Consider the following 6830-nt stretch of genomic DNA (forward strand, 5'->3'; position numbering starts at 1 on the left):
CTTAACACTATTTGTAAGTGTTATTTATTTTTAATTAGTTGGTTGTAGAAAAATAGTGAAGAGAGAAATGTTTTACAAGCATGTCTTTAACACTACTTATTACTAATATTATAAAAGTAACACTTATTATACTAATTTTTAATATTATAGATTCTCAAAACTATTTAAATAAAAAAGAAAATAATAGTACAATGAAATGGAGATTAATGAGAGTTATAATTAAAAAAATTATAGAATAAAAACATGTCTTATTATGTTTATTTTTTTTTATAAAAAAGTTTTTATGTTAGGCATCACTATGCAACTTGACACTTCAGCTAGACTGACACCTCAATTACTATGGTTATGTTTATAAGTGTTATAATTTATTTATCTTTTCACAATATTGTTATTATATTTTATTAATATATTATGCTTAATATTATTATAGGGGAATGATTGGTAAGTTTGTAATTTATTATATATTTATTTTCATAAAAGAACATTATATAGAAATTTTTAGGTTCTGTATTAAAATTTAGATTATGAACAGATGATCCTCCCTTGATATTGAATTCATATAGAAAAAAATATTATGTGCATATAGAAAAAAATATTATGTGCTAAGGGTGTGCTTGGATTGAAGAGAGAATTTGTGGGGATTTGAGAGAGTGAATTTTTGAGGATGTGAGAGGGAAGTGTGAAATGTTTGGAATGAGATATGTTAGAGTGAATTTATGAGGAAATGAAGTGTATTGGAGTTTCTGAATACTGTGATGTTTGTGAGGGAATTTTGAATTATTTTAAAGTGTAAAATGTTACTTTACAAATTTACCCTTACCTATTAAAAAAATTAATAATCAAATGAGTTTCTTTTTGTTTAAAAATAAATAACTTTCACATATTCATAAATTTAAAAATTATAATTAAAAATAAATAAATATGTATTAAATATAAATAGGTATAATTTAAAAATTATAATTAAAAGAAATATCTATTCAACAAATTAAATAAAAAAGACTTCACGTAATTTCTTAAAATATTAAAATGTATTATAAAATTCAAAAATAAATAAACATTATTTTTTTAACATTTAAAACCCTGTAATAATGAAAAATAAAATATATTACAAGAAAAAATATAACATAATTAACAATAAAAAAAATTCATAAAACATTATAATTAAATAAATTATAACTCATAAACATAATAATTATACACAGAAATATATTAATATAAACACAACAACAAATTAAATAAAAACAAAAATTCTAAGTTTTTTTAAAATATTAAACATATATTATAAAATTAAAAAATAAATCATATTTTTTAATATTAGAAAACCTTACCGTAATGGAAAAATAAAATAAAAATACTGGGATAATAAATGAATTTGAATTCAGAGATAATATAGGCTGACGTGACTTTTCCTTTATATCTATTATTTTTTAGAGAAAATGATATTTACTGTTTACTGGTATTTGACGTGAATCTAATACAAATTTAATAAATACAATAATTTTAATATATAATTTTTATAATAAATTAATATATATAATTGAATATCAATTTTTACATGAAAAAACATAAATATTATCATTTATACTTTTTAGAGTGTTTTTATTAACAAAGATTTATATAGGATAAGTTCATTTCTTGAGTATTAACGTGGAAGTTTTAAAGTTTAATTAAAATATTAAAGTTTACATAACTTTTTCATTAATTTTTTAAAACTAAATTTAGATATAATATTTTTACCAGGTTATTTAGATAGTTTCTAACTTATATTATTTAAGAAGCTTGTTTAACTTGAATAGAATCTGTTTGCAAATCAATTTTTATTTGAAGTAGGATTTTAAAATATTAAATTCTAATTTTTTATATTTATTCTATTATTATTTTTTAAATATTTATTAAATCTTCCGTTTTTTTTCAACTAGAGCGAGTTATTATTTATTTAACTTATTCCCCTCCATTTATACGTACTTATTTTGAATTTATTATAATATTTAATTTATTACTCCAATACACTAATTGATATAGTATTATTAATATTATTTTTAAAATTTTGATTAAAAATATGTTATGAAATAGTATAAGATTAATAATATAATATAAAATAAAAGCAGTAATTGAAACTAAGAAAATTGCAATTAAAGTAATCCATCTACTAATAAAAATTTAAAGATTTAAATATATATTTTTATAAACCAAAACTATAAACATCTCAAAACGTAAAATTTATAAGTTAATTACTTTCAGGTTTCAATTTCTAACTAGTTTTTGTGAAACATCACTACTAATACAAATTAATTTTAGATACCAAAAATAATTAGTTGTTATAGTTAATAAATTAGAGACCAGAGACTGAAAAAAAAATTAGTTTCTATTATTGTTAAATAGTTTCTAAATTGATATCTAATTAGATATGAAGGTTTGTTCATTGGACTCACTACTGGATTCTTTGTGAAACGACTTGGGGTCATCTGACCACTGTTATACTATTATCTTTCTAGCATTGGACAAGTCTACACTTGATTCATATTAATTTGATAGCAAAACGACTGAAACAACAAATATCAAGAAACCAAGATTTGCAAGAATTATGAAACATGTCAGTCATCAGACGATCCCAAAAAGCTAATTTATTTTATTTAAGCAGAAAATTAAACTCAAACAAAGCAAACAAAAGCAAGAGACAAAAATAAATCCTAAACTATAATTCTCCTCCCCCACACTTAAATCAAACATTGTCCTTAATGTAAAAACAATTAATAAATGTGTACGACAAAAGTAAGAGAAGGAATACTCCCTCTTCAAGCTTGAAGGTAATTGGGGGCTTGCAAAGTAATTTCTTCCACCGTGTCTTCTTTAGGAATCTCATGTTAGAGCTTTAGACGATGTCCATTCACCTTAAATGTCTTTGTAGACGTTAGACTCTGCAATTCTACAGCACCATGAGGATGGACATGGGTGATAAAAAATGGACCAATCCATCTTGAGCGCAACTTTCCAGGCACAAACTTTAATTTGGAGTTGAACATTAACACACGTTGGCCTGCAACAAACTCCTTGCTAGTGATGAAGTGGTCATGGAGATGCTTGGTCCTCTCCTTGTAAAATTTTGAGTTCTCATATGCCTCCAAACGGATCTCATCCAGCTCTTGCAGCTGGAGTTTTCGCTGCTCTCTTGCCTTGTCATAATTCATGTTGCATGCCTTTATTGTCCAATAAGCTTTGTGCTCGATCTCCACAGGTAGATGACAAGCTTTTCCAAAGATGACCCTAAAGGGAGACATCCCAATAGGTGCTTTATAGGTTGTACAATGGGCCCAAATGGCATCGTTAAGACGTTTACACCTATCCTTCCTTGTTGGGTTAACCATCTTCTCCAGAATGCGCTTTATTTCTTTGTTGGAGATCTCAGCTTGGTCATTTGTTTGTGGATGATATGGTGTGGATGCTCTATGGATCACCCCATATTTCCTAAATAGACCATCTAGTAACCTGTTAAAAAAATGTGTGCCTTGGTCGCTGATGATAGCTTTAGGAATCCCAAATTTGCAAAAGAGGTTGGAGCGAATAAAACCTGCAACAACATGAGAATCATTAGTTCTTGTGGCTATTGCCTCCACCCATTTAGAGACATAGTCCACAGCAAGTAAGATATAAGTGAATCCAAAAGAGACAGGAAAGGGACCCATGAAATCAATACCCCACACATCAAAGACTTCACAAAAGAGCATGGGTTGTTGGGGCATCTGTTGTCTTTTGAAGATAGCAGCGCTTGCTCTTTGACATCTCTCACACGTGGATGAGACGATCCATGCATCTCTTAACATTGTTGGCCAAAAGAAACCACAGTCCAATACTTTTCTTGCAGTACATTGTGCAGCTAAGTGTCCTCCAAAGGGTGAGGCATGACAAAAATTCAGCACAGATGGGATCTCATGGTCAGGAATACATCTACGTATGATTTGATCACTACAAAAACGCCATAAGTAAGGATCATCCCAAACATAGTACTTGGACTCACTCTTGAGTTTGTCTCAATGTGCCTTGGTTGCCAATGGTGGAAAAATTGAAGTAGCAAGGTAGTTTCACTATGTCAACATACCAAGGTATGAGTTCAAATGTGCTAGATAGTCCAAGAAAATATCTAACCTCTCTAACAGAAGAGGGGTAAGGTAACTGTAAAATAACATTCAATCTAGCAGGGTCTACCTGAATAACTTATTAAGAAATTATATGGCCTAGGACTATGCCTTGTGACACCATAAAATGACATTTTTCATAGCTTAAAACAAGATTATTTTCTATGCACCTATCAAGTACCTTACTAAGGTTAGTCAAACAATCATTAAAAGAAGAACCATAAATGCTGAAATCATCCATAAAAAGTTTAATGCAATGTTCAATCAAGTCAGAAAATATGCTCATAATACAACGCTAGAAGGTTCCAGGGGCATTGCACAAACTGAGGGGCATCCTTCTATAAGCAAAGGTTCCAAAGGGGCAGGTAAAGGTAGTCTTGTGTTGATCTTCTGGTGCAATCCAAATATGGAAATAGCCAGAAAAACCATCCAAGAAACAGTAGTGTGTCTTACCAGCTAAGCGCTTAAGCATTTGATCGATGAAAGGAAGGGGAAAGTGGTCCTTCCGTGTGGCTTGATTCAAGCGTCTATAATCAATACAGACTCTCCAGTTTTTCTGCACTCTAGTGGGAATAAGTTCATTACACTCATTCTTTATCACTGTTATCCTAGATTTCTTAGGAACAACTTGAATTGGACTCACCCAAGTGCTGTCAGAGATAGGGTATATGATACCAACTTGTAGCAGCTTGTTGATCTCTTTTTTCACCACATCATGAATTTGGGGATTAAATCGACATTGAGGCTGTCTCATAGGTTTTGTCCCTTCTTCTAGTAGAATTTTATGCATACAAATAGCAGGGCTGATACCTGGAATATTTGCCACCGTCCAGCCAATGGCTTTCTTGTGCTCTCTAATCACCTGTAACAGTTTTTGCTCTTGTTCATCAGATAGAGCAGTGGAGATAATCACTAGAAGTTGTTCCTTTTTTTCCAAATAGGCATACTTAAGATGATTTGGAAGTGGCTTCAGTTCAAGTGAAGGCGATTGGATGATGGACGGTAATGGTCTATTACTGAGAGAAACTTCAATAACCTGCAATTTATCGGGGTTAGAATCATCTAATGTTGTCAAGTGTGTATCAACAACATTTGCTTTAGTTGCAAAACCTGCATCACAAAGGTTAGAACAGTTTAGACTATCAGATGATATAAACTCATTTATCTCATAGTCTGTCCAATCAATTAAATAAGAAAGATCACAATCCTCTAAAAAATCCAACACATTATCATCCATAATATCATCCAAAATGTCAAGATAATACACAGAGTGATCTTCAACTAGGTAGTTCATAGCATCTAGGATATTGAATTGGACTAGATTGTCTCCAAACTCCATAGTCAGTGTGCCTACGTGAACATCAATCTTGGTGCGGGCTATCTTCAAGAAAGGTCTTCCCAAGATGATGGTTGTTGCACCAGAATGTGAATCCTCTCCACCCATGTCCAAAATGTAGAAATCTGCAGGAAAAACAAGTTTATTTACTTGAATAAGGACATCTTCAATAACTACGCCTGTGGGTTGAACTGTGCTCCTATTAGCGAGTTGAATAACTACGCCTGTGGGTTTAAGAGGACTAAGAGGCAAAGAAGTAAACATAGATAAAGGTATTGCTGCCACCGACTTTTCAATGAGAGCAGAAACATTCCTTCCCATGTTTACCTTTTCATTCCCTTTAAGACGCCTTTTATGTGTACATAGATCCTTAAAAATTTTGGCATATCTAGGAATCTGTTTAATAGCGTCTAACAGAGGAATGTTCACCTCGACCTTTCTGAATGTCTCGAGAATCTCCTTGTCAGCCTCTTCCATTTTTCTGCTTGTCTGAACAACTCTTTTTAGAAAAGGAAGAGGAATAGATGGTTTGTCAAGACTAACAGTTTCTCCTTGTACATCATCTTCATGAGATAGTCTAGGAGAAGCATCCATGTCATTATTCCTTGTGTTGACCCTTCTTTGATCATCATTCGCTGGAGGGGTACTAATGTTGGAGGTGTTAGACGATTTCAGCTGATTGTTTACTTTGGTGGATTTTGCACAGGTGCTTGCAACTGAGTACCACTTCTCAAAGTGATGGTGCTGACATTATTTGGATTGATGGTCGTCTAGGAGGGAAGCTTATCAGTCCCTTTGGAATTCATCTCGTTCATATGAGTGGCTAACTGACCAAACTGATTTTCCAAGTTATGAATGCTTACCTCTGTTCTTTGTATTCTTTCATCTGCTCTTTGTACTATTTTACTTGTTCTCTGTTGGAATTGCGTATTAACTTCAGCCATGTGCTTTATTACATCCTCCAGTGAAGATCCACCTTTTTCTAATACAACAACTGGTGGTGGGGATGGTTGTTGTTGCTTTGAGTTACCCATCTAAGATTCAGATGATTCCTCCAACCCGGATTATACTTATTAGTGGACAAATCATGGTTGAATGGTTGTTGAAGTGGGTTAGACTGTCTACCACCATTAAAGATGTTTGCAGCATAAGCTTGAGGACATTCAACATTGTTTCCTCCTTCAACTTCTTGAAGAGTGGGGCAAGCATCAGTGGCATGGTTAGCAGTGCAAATTCCACATACCCTTGCAACCATCTGAGGCATAGTTAGCTACTTCATCATGGATATGAGATCATGTAATTGTGCCTTCATCTGAGCATGATCAACTGCATAATTGGTTGTCATCTCATGAACTCCACGA

The 6830-nt window shown here is 31.9% G+C and overlaps 1 pseudogene; it reads right to left on the reverse strand.

The window, feature by feature from the left end:
* Positions 1–2864: 2864 nt before the first annotated feature.
* On the reverse strand, positions 2865–6063 carry LOC137837575 (uncharacterized; annotated as a pseudogene).
* Positions 6064–6830: the final 767 nt, after the last annotated feature.

Source organism: Phaseolus vulgaris, chromosome 11 (assembly GCF_000499845.2).
Source record: "Phaseolus vulgaris cultivar G19833 chromosome 11, P. vulgaris v2.0, whole genome shotgun sequence".
In the NCBI taxonomy this organism is placed as follows: Eukaryota; Viridiplantae; Streptophyta; class Magnoliopsida; order Fabales; family Fabaceae; genus Phaseolus; species Phaseolus vulgaris.